We start from the raw sequence: 15,030 nt of genomic DNA on the forward strand, positions 1-15,030 counted from the left end.
GGCCAAATATAACTGTTATTCAGAAATAATTAAGCATTTTATATAATAACCCAAACACATTTTTAGGGCTTAATATCTTGCAAATCAATAAAATTATAATTATAAAAGCAGAACAATTAAACTATAAATCTTCAGAAAACAACCAAGTATATTAATCCAAAGTTGCGTTTAACACAATTTCATCAAGGGATTACAACAGCCTTTCTGATAATTCAGCATTTTCTAGTCCTTAGCCAGTCAGTAGCTTTGCTAAACTAGTCATCATCAGCAACAACAACAACAAAAAACCTATTTAAAATAATTTATTTCTACTAACCTCTTAATTGCCTGCCTCAAAGTTTTGTTCCCAAGCATTTAAAAGAGCATATATGCCATTCCTCTCAATTACCTATAACTACTTTTAAATATGTATTTTCTATAGCTTTAGCTACAGAATGGGAAAGACTAGAGATCTCTTCAAGAAAATCAGAGATACCAAAGGAACATTTCATGCAAAGATGGGCTCGATAAAGGACAGAAATGGCATGGACCTAACAGAAGCAGAAGATATTAAGAAGAGATGGCAAGAATACACAGAAGAACTGTACAAAAAAGAACTTCATGACCCAGATAATCACGATGGTGTGATCACTGACCTAGAGCCAGACATCCTGCAATGTGAAGTCAAGTGGGCCTTAGAAAGCATCACTACGAACAAAGCTAGTGGAGGTGATGGAATTCCAGTTGAGCTATTCCAAATCCTGAAAGATGATGCCGTGAAAGTGCTGCACTCAATATGCCAACAAATTTGGAAAACTCAGCAGTGGCCACAGGACTGGAAAAGGTCAGTTTTCATTCCAATCCCAAAGAAAGGCAATGCCAAAGAATGCTCAAACTACCGCACAATTGCACTCATTTCACGCGCTAGTCAAGTAATGCTCAAAATTCTCCAAGCCAGGCTTCAGCAATATGTGAACCGTGAACTTCCAGATGTTCAAGCTGGTTTTAGAAAAGGCAGAGGAACCAGAGATCAAATTGCCAACATCCGCTGGATCATGGAAACAGCAAGAGAATTCCAGAAAAACATCTATTTCTGCTTTATTGACTATGCCAAAGCCTTTGACTGTGTGGATCACAATAAACTGTGGAAAATTCTGAAACAGATGGGAATACCAGACCACCTCATCTGCCTCTTGAGAAATCTGTATGCACGTCAGGAAGCAACAGTTAAAACTGGACATGGAACAACAGACTGGTTCCAAATAGGAAAAGGAGTACGTCAAGGCTGTATATTGTCACCCTGTTTATTTAACTTCTATGCAGAGTACATCATGAGAAACGCTGGACTGGAAGAAGCAAAAGCTGGAATGAAGACTGGCAGGAGAAATATCAAGAACTTCAGATATGCAGATGACACCACCCTTATGGCAGAAAGTGAAGAGGAACTAAAAAGCCTCTTGATGAAGGTCAAAGTGGAGAGTTGGCTTTAAAAAAAAAAAAAAAAAGTTGGCTTAAAGCTCATCATTCAGAAAACGAAGATCATGGCATCCGGTCCCATCACTTCATGGGAAATAGATGGGGAAACAGTGGAAACAGTGTCAGACTTTATTTTTCTGGGCTCCAAAATCACTGCAGATGGTGACTGCAGCCATGAAATTAAAAGACACTTACTCCTTGGAAGGAAAGTTATGACCAACCTAGATAGCATATTCAAAAGCAGAGACATTACTTTGCCAACAAAGGTTCGTCTAGTCAAGGCTCTGGTTTTTCCTGTGGTCATGTATGGATGTGAGAGTTGGACTGTGAAGAAGGCTGAGTGCCGAAGAATTGATGCTTTTGAACTGTGGTGTTGGAGAAGACTCTTGAGAGTCCCTTGGACTGCAAGGAGATCCAAGCAGTCCATCCTAAAAGAGATCAGCCCTGGGATTTCTTTGGAAGGAATGATGCTAAAGCTGAAACTCCAGTACTTTGGCCACCTGATGCGAAGAGTTGACTCATTGGAAAAGACTCTGATGCTGGGAGGGATTGGGGGCAAGAGGAGAAGGGGACGCCAGAGGATGAGATGTCTGGATGGCATCACTGACTCGATGGACGTGAGTCTGAGTGAACTCCGGGAGTTGGTGATGGACAGGGAGGCCTGGCGTGCTGCGATTCATGGGGTCGCAAAGAGTTGGACACGACTGAGAGACTGATCTGATCTGATCTGATCTGATAGCTTTAGCACCAAAAAGATAAAAGCCATGGAACTATATTATTGTAGTAGACAGTACCAAAAATATGTAAAGTAAAACAAAACTATATCTGCACTACATTCCTATTCATCACTGTACATTCTTTACTAAATTCAACGTTTAGAATTTCTAACAGTTCACAGGAATAAAGTTGCATGGTAAACTCTATCTATATACAGTAAATAAAAAATCTTCAAATTATAAACTTTGGTATTACATTACAAGTCTTTTAAAGTTGATAGGATATATCAAGTCAACAATCAAGATGATATTACTTATGTCATATAATAATGGTAACATATACAGCTGAACAAATGTTTTTGAAATGCTAATATTCTGTTGAAAACATTTTCACAAAAAGCCTACTTACTTTCCTGCATCACGTTTTATTGAAAGCCCCAAATTACAGCTGTCACACATCAAAAACTATAACTAGATACGTTAAAAGAGAAAGAAAGAAAAATAGTGAAGCAAGAAGGAAAGGGAAACATGTTTCACTTCTAAATACACACATCCCCCGATGTAGAATAATATAACCTCAAAGTCTAAATCTATAAACAGAAATTTTGGAATGTCTTTCCTATCACAACCTTTCCTATCATGGAAACGCACAATTTTCCCTAACTCACAGACCACACAGTCTCTGTCTCTAGAAACCTAAATTATTTAGCACCATCTACCAATTTCACTTCTCCTTCCAAGTGTCTCTATCCCTCTTTCTCCTCTGCCACTCCTCTCCACTAAGAACTGGGGAAAGAATCTACCAGGCTGGAAACTAAGACCCTGTAAATACAAAAAGAAAGGTATAAAGTTACTTGGACAACCACCTAATGATCAGGTAAAGTGAAAATCACTGAGTCATGTCCAAGTCTTTGCAATCCCGTGGACTATACAGTCCATGGAATTTCCAGGCCAGAATACTGGAGTGGGTAGCCGTTCTCTTCTCCAGGGGATCTTCCCAAATAGGGATCAAACTCAGGTCTCCTACATTGCAGGTGGATTCTTTACCAGCTGAGCCACAAGGGAACCCCAGTGAGCTGGTAAGATCTTCCTCTTTCCCTGCCCCACTTCCCCTACTTTAAGAGGGAGTGAATATTCCTGCTTAGCATTTCTTCTGATTTAAGACTCTGCTGGCTATTCTGTGATTATAATCACTTGCACAGGTATAATCAAATTAAGACAAAACACATATTAAGAAATAAATGAAATTTCTTGCAAGGACCATTAGCTATACCCTTCCATAGTATTTCAATGCATTTACCAGCAGGTCATTAATTGGGACATTTCTGTCATTAACTGAATCAACATTTTTGATCACCTGATATGTATATGCAATACTACCTAAGATTTCTAAGACATGCATTAAAATACTGTGGTCTCTTCCCAAAAGAGTTCCTAATCTAGCTTGGAGAGTAAATAAACATACAACAGATAATGTTAGTGATGATAATGCAAAGTGTTAAGTGCTATAACTGAAGTCTAAGCAATTTATCACAGGAAAAATCAAAGCAGGGATCAATTAATTCTCCCTTTGTTACTTTTCCAAAAGAGAAGAAGTGATCTTTTAATGTTGGTTCCACACTTAAGAATACAATGAATAGTATATGCTTTGGACTTTGGTCAATAATGTTGCTACATCTCTGCAGATATTAACTCAATAAAAAAAAAAACAATCTATGATGTGGGTGCTAATATTATTTACGTTTTAAAGAAGAAAAAACTGACCAAAGGTTACAAATAACTCACCAAAGGTTACAAAACTAGTAAGTGGCAGAACCAAAGCCTTCATAATGGTCTGTGGCTCAGGCGTAAAGAATTTCCCTGCAATGCAGAACACTCCGGTTTGATCCCTGGATCCAGAAGATCCCCTGGAGAAGGAAACAGTATTCTTGCCTTGGAAATCCCACAGACAGGGAAGCCTGGCGGGCTACAGTCCATAGGTCACCAAGAGTCAGTACACAACTGAGCAAGTAAACCACCCCCACAACCAGGCCTCCAGAACCCTGTGCTACCCCTTCCTGTTTCTCATCACTACCACCACGAAACCCTGAAGGCTCTAAGAATCTGAGAGGAAAAATGCTTCAAGTCCTTTAGCATTTTTAATTAAATCACATTTGAAAGTATTCAAATTCTACTTATACGTTAGTTCTTATTTTTATGATTTAATGATACTTCCTGAACAGTGTTAAAAAAAAAAAGGAAAAAACTTTGTTTCAGGCAAGAGATTTCTATGAATACGCTTAGAATTTCGACTCAGTAACAAAGTAGACAAACTTTGTTTACTTTACACTACCTGCTTTGAAAAATTCATTTATTAGAACTCAAGAGTGTACTTTTCATGACCAGATCTATCCTGAGGAGGAAAGGAAACCCTCCAAATTCAAACCTACTATCCCAGAAACTACCCTAACCAAGTCTTTCTAGAATGATTTTCTATTTCTACTTTCACCAAAAATTATGCCAAAATCTTAAAAATTTCACAATCAGTGTAGTCAATCCACATGGTTAAGAAAGAAAATCCTACACACACAATTACCTGGGAAGGGACTATTGTTTGTCTCCAATCTACAAATGATGAAACTGAATCAATTTACATTCCCACCAACAGTGCAAGAGGGTTCCCTTTTCTCCATATCCTCTCCAGCATGTATTGTTTGTATATTTTTGATGATGGTCATTCTGACTGGTGTGAAGTGATACCTCATGTAGTTCTGATTTGCATTTCTCTAATAATTAGTGATGCTGAGCATCTTTTCATGTGTTTCTTGGCCATCTGTAAGTCTTCTTTGGAGAAGTGTGGGTTTAGGTTTTCTGCCCATTTTTTGATTGGGCTCTTTGTTTTTCTGATATTGAGCTATATGAGCTGCTTATATACTTTGGAAATAAATCTTTTGTCAGTTGTTTCTGATGGAAATGTAAACTGATACAGTCACTATGGAGAACAGTATGGCGATTACTTTAAAACTCCGGAATAAAACCACCATATAACTCAGTTATCCTACTACTGGGCTTACAACCTGAGAAGACCACAACTGAAAAAGATACATGTACCCCAATGTTCATAGCCGCCCTGTTTACAATAGCTAGGATATGGAAGCAACCTAAGCCCATTGACAGATGAATGGATAAAGAGATGTGGTACATATATACAATGGAGTATCAGTCATAAAAAAGAAAAAATTTGAATCAATTCTAGTGAGGTGGATGAATCTAAAAACTGTTATACAAAGTGAAGTAAGTTGGAAACAGAAAAACAAATATCATATATTAACACATAAATATGTAATCCAGAAAATAGTATTAATGAATCGATTTGCAGGGAAGGAATGGAAAAACAGATTTGGAAAACAGATCTGTAGACACAGTGGGAGAAGAAAAGAGAGAGACAAATGGAGACAGCAGAATTAACATATACACACTACCATGTGTAAAACAGATAGCTGGCGAGAAGTTGCTATATAATACAGGAAGCCCAGCTTGGCACTCTGTGATGACTTCGAGGGATGGAATGGGGAGAAGGGATGAGAGGCAGGCTCAAAAGGGAGGTAAGATATGTATAAATATGGCTGATTGGCAGTGTACAGCAGAAACCAACACAACAATGAAAAGAAATTTTTCTCCAATTAAAAATATAAATTAAAAAAAATCATGAAACTGAGGTTGAAGAGGTTAAATACCCATGGTTACACAGCACTTAACCATCATGGCAAAGAATTCAACCAGATCTCCTACATCCAAATAAATGTTTACTTTAACATAGCACAAGAGGTAGAGAAGGCAATGGCACCTCACTCCAGTACTCTTGCCTGGAAAATCCCATGGACGGAGGAGCCTGGTGGGCTGCAGTCCATGGGGTCGTTGAGAGTCGGACACAACTGAGTGACTTCACTTTCACTTTTCACTTTCATGCATTGGAGAAGGAAATGGCAACCCACTCCAGTGTTCTTGCCTGGAGAATCCCAGGGATGGGGTCGCACAGGGTCGGACACGACTGAAGCGACGCAGCAACAGCACAAGAGGAGAGGTCGTTTCCAATTAAAATATATTTAACGTTACTATTAACAATATTCTGGGAGTCAAAAAAAAAATAAACATCTTTGAAGTAAGGATAAGATCAGTGAAAACAAAATTTGAAATTAAAATGCTATCTACAGTAATGATCATCGTTGTTGTTGTTCTGTCGCTAAGTCATGTCTGATTCTTTGCAACCCCAGACTGCATCATGCCAGGATTCCCTTTCACTATCTCCAGAGTTTGCACGAACTCCTGTTCATTGCATCAATGATGACATCAAATCATTTCATCCTCTATCACCCCCTTCTCCTCTTGCCTGCATCAGGATATTTTCCAATGAGTCAGCTTTTTGCATTAGGTGGCCAATGCACTGGAGCTTCAGCATCATTCCTTCCAATGAATATTCAAGGTTGATTTCCTTAAGGATTGAGTGGTTTGATCTCCTTGCTATCCAAGGGACTTGTCACAAGTCTTCTCCAGCATCCCAATTTGAAAGCATCAGTTCTTCAACACTCAACAGTTTTTTATGGTCCAACTCTCACATCTATACAAAACTACTGGAAAAACCATAGCTTTGACTATACAGATCTTTGTTGGCAAAGAGATGGCTCTGCTTTTAATTCACTGTCTACATTTGTCACAGCTTTCAAGGAGCAAGCATCTTTTAATTTCATGGCTGCAGTCACCGTTAGCAGTGATTCTGCAGCCCAAGAAAATAAAATCTGTCACTATTTCCACTTTTTCCCTCTCTTATTTGCCATGAAGTGATGGGACCGGATGCTATGGTCTTCATTTTCAGAATGCTGAGTTTTAATACAGCCTTTTCACTCTCTTCTTTCACCCTCATCAAGAGGTGCTTTAGTTCCTCTTCACTTTCGGCCATTACAGTGGTATCATCTACAAATCTGTGGTTGTTGATTCTCCTGGCAATCTTGATTCGAGTTTGAGAGTCAGCCAGCCCGGCATTTTGCATGATGTATTCTGCACATAAGTTAAATAAGGAGGGTGACAGTACACAGCCATGATGAACTCCTTTCTCAACTATGAACCAGTCCATTTTTCCATGTCCAGTTCTAACCATTGCTTCTTGTCCTGCATACAGGTTTCCCAGGAGACAGGCAAGGTGGTCTGATACTTCAATCTCTTTAAGAATTTTCCAGTTTGTTGTGATCCACAAATACAAAGGCTTTAGCATAGTCAATGAAGCAAAGTAGATGTTTTTCTCGAATTCCCTTGCCTTTTCTATGACGCAACAGATGTTGCCAATTTGATTTTTGGTTCCTCTGCCTTTTCTAAATCTAGCTTGTACATTTGGAAGTTCTCAGTTCACATACTGCTGAAATCTAGCTTGAAGGATTTTCAGCATTACTAGCTGAATAACACTGCTAGCATGTTAAAGGAGCTCAATTGTACAGTAGTTTGAACATTCTTTAGCACTGTTCTTCTTTGGGATTGGAATGAAAACTGACCTTTTCCTGAGGCCACTGCCAAGTTTTCCAAATTTGATGACATACTGAGTACAGCACATTAACAGCATTATCTTTCAGGATTTTTAAATAGTTCAGCTGGAATTCCATCACCTCTGCTAGTTTTGTTTGCAGTAATCCTTCCTAAGGCCCACTTGATTTCACACTCCAGGATGTCTGGGTCTAGATCAATGACTACATCATCGTGGTTTTCTGGGTCACTAAGACCTTTTTTGTATAGTTCCTCTGTGTATTCTTGCCGGCTCTTCTTAATCTCTTCTGCTTCCATAATGGTTACCATGTAAAGAAACAAAAAATTAAGTTCACCTGATTTTTATAAAAATTATTCTATTCTAATAATTTATGAGACCCAAGAAGAGATTACAGAAATACCCATTTGAAAATAAGTTCAGCTATTTAAAGTGTCAATTCCTTATTAATAAAAGTGTTAAAATACTATTAAACCAAGAATAACAAGAGGGAACTAGAATTATTACTTCAAATATGAAATATAATTAAATATTTTCATTTAAAAACATAAATGGTCCGTTAAAAAGCCAGTTCACCTGTTGATAATTTAATCTTATTCAATACTAGAATCAGTCATTTTTATCTCCTCTGTCTAGAACATACGTCCAGAATTCCATTAGACACTAAACACAATGTAGAGGTGTGCTCACACATAAAAGAAATGGTTTCTAGTCTAATTAGAAATCTAAGCTTTGCCATTAAAGTCAATCGGAGAATACCTCAACAAGTGGCTGCAATGGAGCCCAATTATTTCTCTATAACTAAAATAACACCACAATTGACAAAATATGTTCAGTTCAGTCGCTCAGTCGCGTCCGACTCTTACGGACCCCACGAACTGCAGTATGCCAGGCCTCCCTATCCATCACCAACTCCCGGAGTTTACCCAAACTCATGTCCATTGAGTCGGTGATGCCATCCAGCCATCTTATCCTCTGTCGTCCCCTTCTCCTCCTGCCTTCAATCTTTCCCAGAATCAGGGTCTTTTCAAATGAGTCAGCTCTTTGCATCAGGTGGCTGAAGTATTGGAGTTTCAGCCTCAACATCAGTCCTTCCAATGAACACCCAGGACTGATCTCCTTTAGGATGGACTGGTTGGATCTCCTTGCAGTCCAAGGGACTCTCAAGAGTCTTCTCCAACATCACAGTTCAAAAGCATCAATTCTTTGGCACTCAGCTTTCTTTATAGTCCAACTCTCACATCCATACATGACCACAGGAAAAACCACAGCCTTGACTAGACGGACCTTTGTTGACAAAGTAATGTCTCTGCTTTTTAATATGCTGTCTAGGTTGGTCATAACTTTCCTTCCAAGGAGTAAGCGTCTTTTAATTTCATGGCTGCAATTACCATCTGCAGTGATTTTGGAGCCCAAAAAAATAAAGTCAGCCACTGTTTCCATATGCTAGTGAGATTTTTTTTAAAAAACAGTAATAGTTGGGAATTCCCTGGTAGTCCAGTAGTTAAGATTCCATGCTTCTACTGCAGGTACCATGGGTTCAATATATGGTAGGGAACGAAGATTCCACATGCTGAGCAGGGTGGCCAAATGAATAAATAGCAGTAGTTGATTTAACAAGTTATTCATCCTTCAGAAACAATGGCTTCTTCTACTAACATAGAATGGACATTTTCTTATTTGGGGCCAATTTATTCTCAATTAGAAAACCATGGAATGTAAAAAGCAGGACCTTTTATCTTATCTTTCCTTTTCAACTAATGAATTAGAAACAGATTAACCTGTCTGCATAATACAACATTTTCAGTATTGTTTTTAAAAATGTTTACTAATATTAAAAAACTAGTATGTATTACTGATGCTTTCGATCTGTGGTGCTGGAGAAGACTCCTCAGAGTCCCCTGGACAGCAAGGAGATCAAACCAGTCAATCCTAAAGGAAATCAACTCTGAATATTGGAAGGACTGTTGTTCAAACTGAAGATCCACTACTGTGGCCACCTGATGTGAAGAGCCGACTCACTGGAAAAGATCCTGATGCTGAGAAAGATTGAGAGCAGGAGAAGGGGAATGACAGAAGATGCGATGGTTGGATGGCATCACTAACTCAATGGACATGTGTTTGAGCAAACTCAGGGAGATAGTGAAGTACAGAGAAGCCTGGCTTGAAGCAGTTCATGGGGTCACAAAGAGTCGGACACTACCTAGTGACTGAACAGCAACAATCTAGTACTGAAATTATTAAATACTTTAAATACAAATAATCCTTTAAATAAACACATCTTTACCCAGAATTCACAGTTTCATTTTAATTAACTATATTACAAAGTTTGTTTATGTGATACATGCCTAGTATAATAGCAAGCATATATTCTGGCACCCTCTTGAACTGATTATTACCCATGTTCCAAAAATTTCCTTAGGGTACAATACTATGGTCTATAATTGAAGCAAACATTTACACTGTGCTCAAAAGTTCACAAAGCACATGGCCATAAACTATTATTTTCAAAGTTGAAATAACCTGCTAGGTGGAGATGATGCAAGTTCACAAAAAATAAAGAATTTGAACTTCCAGTCTAGATGGCATAGCTCTCTTTTTCCCTGCCCCTCCACATTAAGCATAAGTATAAACCATGGGAATAACAGAAAGAGACAACCAAAAGAAAACTATGAAAACTGGAAAGAAGGCAGCTAACCAGTTTCGGACTCTAGGATCAGAGAAACAAAAAAAGCATCAAGTGCTTTACGTCCCCACAACCAACAGAAGAAGGCAACCCAGACTGGCATTTCCCAGCCACCAATTCAGCAACAGAAAGTAGACTAGATAAGCATAATCCTCCCCCAAACTAAACAGGAGTCTCTCCGCAATATCAAGCAAGGGAGGGCAACTGGAAGCTCAGCCAACAACAAAGACCAGACAGAGGAAGCAACTCTTCCTTCCCTGTATGATCTGAAACTCTTTTTTTCCACCTTGAGATGCAGAGGCAAGTGGTCAAAACTTAGGAACCCAGCCAGCACAAACAACTCAGTATGGGCCAAGACTCTCCTCTCTCACCCAGAGATACAGGGTCAGGGAAGAACTAGGGGTTCGGGGTGGGTACCAGGAGGACCGCACCACAATCCTCTCCCATCTGGAGACACCCAGAAACCTGATAAAAGGAAATGCCTTCTATTCTCTAAGGTAAAATCATCAAGGACCAGTGGGTGTCCAGACAGCATCAGATAAACCAAGCCAACCACAACGGCTCTGAAAATTAAACTGCCATTAAAACCAAAGCCTACAAAACAGGTGAAGACCTGTACACTAAATCTAAGTGGGATGACTGTGTGATAAAATAAAAAATATAAATAGGGCCCAGAGCCTTCTGACATAATACACAACTGAAAATGACAAAAGAAAATCCCAACATGAGTGAGAAAAGATAATCAACCAAGGCCAATACAGAGATGAGTTGGATGCTACACAATTATTTGAAAAAGATTTTAAAGTACCATTATAAAATGTCTCAGCAATCAATTCTAAATTCTCCTGAAACAAGTGAAAAAAAAAATGGAAAACCTCAGTAAAGAAACAAAAGTTATAAAAAAGAAGCAAAAAGAAATTACAGAACTAAAAATTACTATAACATAAAACTTTAAAGGTTGCTGGATTGGCTCAATACAATCACAGAGATAATAAAAAGAATCACTGAATTTGAGGACAGAAAAATAGAATTAACCCAATCTGAAAAACAGGAAAGAAAAGACTGAAAGAAAACTAACAGAGTCTTAAGGACCTGAGGCCAAATAACAAAAGATCCAACATTCTTATCGTTGGAGTCCCAGAGAGGAGAGAAGGACTGTAAAAGTATATAAAGGAAAGATGGCTAATGATGTCTCAAATATGACACATACAAACTTACAGATTCAAAAACAGAGTAAACCCAAAACAGGATAAACCCAAAGAAATTTACACCAGGACACATCATAATTAAAACTTCAAAAACTAAAAAGAAAGATAAACCTTTGAAGGCAGCCATAAAAAAATAACTATTTCCTAGAACTGAACAACAACTGCAACACCACCAGATTTCTCATCTCAACCATCAGTTCAGCTCAGTTCAGTCGCTCAGTCATGTTCGACTCTCTGTGACCCCATGGACTGCAGCACACCAGGCCTCTCTGTCCATCACCAACTCCCAGAGGTTACTCAAACTCATGTCCATTGAGTCAGTGATCCCATTCAACTATCTCATCCTCTGTCATCCCCTTCTCCTCCCACCTTTAATCGTTCCCAGCATCAGGGTCTTTTCAAAGTTCTTAGCATCAGGTGGCCAAAATATTGGATTTTCAGCTTCAGCATCAGTCCGTCCAATGAATATTCATGACTGATCTCCTTTAGGATGGACTGGTTGGATCTCCTTGCAGTCCAAGGGACTCTCAAGAGTCTTCTTCAACATCACAGTTCAAAAGCATCAATTCTTCAGCGCTCAGCTTTCTTCACAGTCCAGCTCTCACATCCATACATGACTACTGGAAAAACCACAGCTTTGACTAGACAGACCTTTGTTGGCAAAGTAATGTCTCTGCTTTTTAATATGCTGCCTAGGTTGGTCCTAACTTTTCTTCCAAGGAGCAAACATCTTTTCATTTCATGGCTGCAATCACCATCCGCAGTGATTTTGGAGCCCCCAAAAATAAAGTCTGACACTGTTTCCACTGTTTCCCCATCTATTTGCCATGAAGTGATGGGACCAGATGCCATGATCTTAGTTTTCTGAATGTTGAGCTTTAAGCCAACTTTTTCACTCTTCTCTTTCACTTTCATCAAGAGGCTCTTTAGTCATTCTTTGCTTTCTGCCATAAGGGTAGTGTTATCTGCATATCTGAGGTTATTGACATTTCTCCCGGCAATTTTGATTCCAGCTTGTACTTCATCCAGCCCAGAGTCTCTCATGATGTACTCTGCATATAAGCTAAAGAAGCAGGGTGACAATATACAGCCTTGACTAGAAAAAGTGGCAGAATATTTTTTGAATGCTTAAAAAAAAAAAAGAATTGCTAACCAAGAATTCTAGGCCCAGTGAAACTACTCTTCAGGAATGTTGTAAATCTATTCAGGCTGCCATAACAAAACATGACAAAATGAGTGGCTCTATTATAAACAACAGAAATTTACTTCTCACAGTTCTGGGGCTGGAAATCCAAAGATTAGGGTGTCAACATGGTTAAGGTGAGGGCCCTCTTCCAGGTCACAGACTTCTCACTATATTATTACATGGCAGAAAAGGAGCAAGTGAGGTCTCTTGGGGGCCTCTTTTGTAACAGCCGTAATCCCACTCATGGGCTCTCCCCCATGACCTAAAAATATCCCAAAGGACCTAATTCCCAATACTATCATGCTAAGCATTAGTATTTCAACATTTACATTTTAGAGAAATCCATTCAGACCACAACAAGGAATAAATGGAAAAAATTTTAATGCATTTTCAAGAGAAGAAAAACTAAAAGAATATGTCACTAGCAACTCAATCCCTGGCTGAAGAAAATTTTCTGAACAAGAAAAATAGAAATATAGGTACACACAACACATTATCTTTTTCATCATTTTCTGTTGTTCAGTCACTAAGTCACATTCTATCTGCAACCCCATGAACTGCAGCACACAAAGCTTCCCTGTTCTTCAGTATTTCCCAGAGTTTGCTTAAACTCATGTACATTGAGTCAGTGATGCCATCCAACCATCTCATCTTCTGTCACACATTTCTCCTCCCTCCCTCAATCTTTCCCAGCATTAGGGGTTTTTCCATTGAGTCTGTTTTTTGCATTAGGAGGCCAAAATATTGGAGCTTCAGCTTCGGCATCAATCCTTCCAATGAATATTCAGCATTGATTTCCTTTAGGATGGACTGGTTTGATCTCCTTGCGGTCCAAGGGACTCTCAAGTCTTCTCCAACATCACAGTTCAAAAGCATCAATTCTCTGGGTTTCAGCCTTCTTTATGGTCCAACTCGCCATTCATACACTACTACTGGAAAAACCATAGCTTTGACTATATGGACCTTTGTCAGCAAAGTGGTATCTCTGTTTTTTTAATACTGTCTAGGTTTGTCATAGCTATTCTTTCAAGGAGCAAGCATCTTTCAATTTCATGGCTGCAGTCACCATCCACAGTGATTTTGGAGCCCAAAAAAAAACGTTTCCACTTTTTCCCCATCTATTTGCCATGAAGTGATGGGATCGGATGCCATGATCTTCAATTTTTGAGTGTTGAATTTTAATCCATCTTTTTCACTCTCCTCTTTCACTTTCATCAAAGGCTCTTTAGTTCCTTTTCACTTTCTGTCATTAAAGTAGTATCATCTGCATAGCTGAGGTTTTTTATATTTGTCCCAGCAATCTTGATTTCAGCTTCTGAGTCATCCACTCCACCATTTCATATGATCTACTCTGCATACGATGGTGTGATCACTCACCTAGAGCCAGACATCCTGGAATGTGAAGTCAAGTGGGCATTAGAAAGCATCACTACGAACAAAGCTAGTGGAGGTGATGGAATTCTGATTGAGCTCTTTCAAATCCTGAAAGATGATGCCGTGAAAGTGCTGCACTCAATATGCCAGCAAATCTGGAAAACTCAGCAGTGGCCACAGGACTGGAAAAGGTCAGTTTTCATTCCAATCCCAAAGAAAGGCAATGCCAAAGAACGCTCAAACTACCGCACAATTGCATTCATCTCACACGCTAGTAAAGTAATGCTCAGAATTCTCCAAGCCAGACTTCAGCAATTCGTGAACCATGAACTTCCAGATGTTCAAGTTGGGTTTTAGAAAAGGCAGAGGAACCAGAGATCAAATTGTCAACATTGGCTGGATTGTCGGAAAAGCAAGAGAATTCCAGAAAAACATCCATTTCTGCTTCACTGACTATGCCAAAGCCTTTGACTGTGTGGATCACAACAAACTGTGGAAAATTCTGAAAGAGATGGGAATACCAGACCACCTGACCTGCCTCTCGAGAAACCTATATGCAGGTCAGGAAGCATAGAACTGGACATGGAACAACAGACTGGTTCCAAAAAGGAAAAGGAGTACATCAAGGCTGTATATTGTCACCCTGCTTATTTAACTTATATGCAGAGTACATCATGAGAAACGCTGGGCTGGAAGAAGCAAAAGCTGGAATGAAGACTGGCAGTAGAAATATCAATAACCTCAGATAAGCAGATGACACCACCCTTATGGCAGAAAGTGAAGAGGAACTCAAAAGCCACTTGATGAAAGTGAAAGAGAGTGAAACAGTTGGCTTAAAGCTCAACATTCAGAAAACTAAGATCATGGCATCTGGCCCCATCACTTCATGGGAAATA

At 39.1% G+C, this 15,030-nt stretch overlaps 1 protein-coding gene across 12 annotated transcripts in view; it reads right to left on the minus strand.

Moving 5' to 3' along the window:
- The window catches only part of ZNF148 (zinc finger protein 148), a 146,598-nt gene that overhangs the window by 108,255 nt on the left and 23,313 nt on the right, over positions 1-15,030 (minus strand). The window contains exon 2 of one of the 12 annotated variants that reach the window (XM_059886230.1): positions 3,957-4,078. The exons of the other annotated variants lie outside the window; for them this stretch is intronic. The gene's annotated coding sequence lies outside the window, so the exon portion shown is untranslated. The remainder of the gene's footprint in view (positions 1-3,956; positions 4,079-15,030) is intronic. 12 annotated transcript variants of the gene reach the window in all.

The sequence above is a fragment of the Bos taurus genome, chromosome 1, assembly GCF_002263795.3.
Source record: "Bos taurus isolate L1 Dominette 01449 registration number 42190680 breed Hereford chromosome 1, ARS-UCD2.0, whole genome shotgun sequence".
In the NCBI taxonomy this organism is placed as follows: Eukaryota; Metazoa; Chordata; class Mammalia; order Artiodactyla; family Bovidae; genus Bos; species Bos taurus.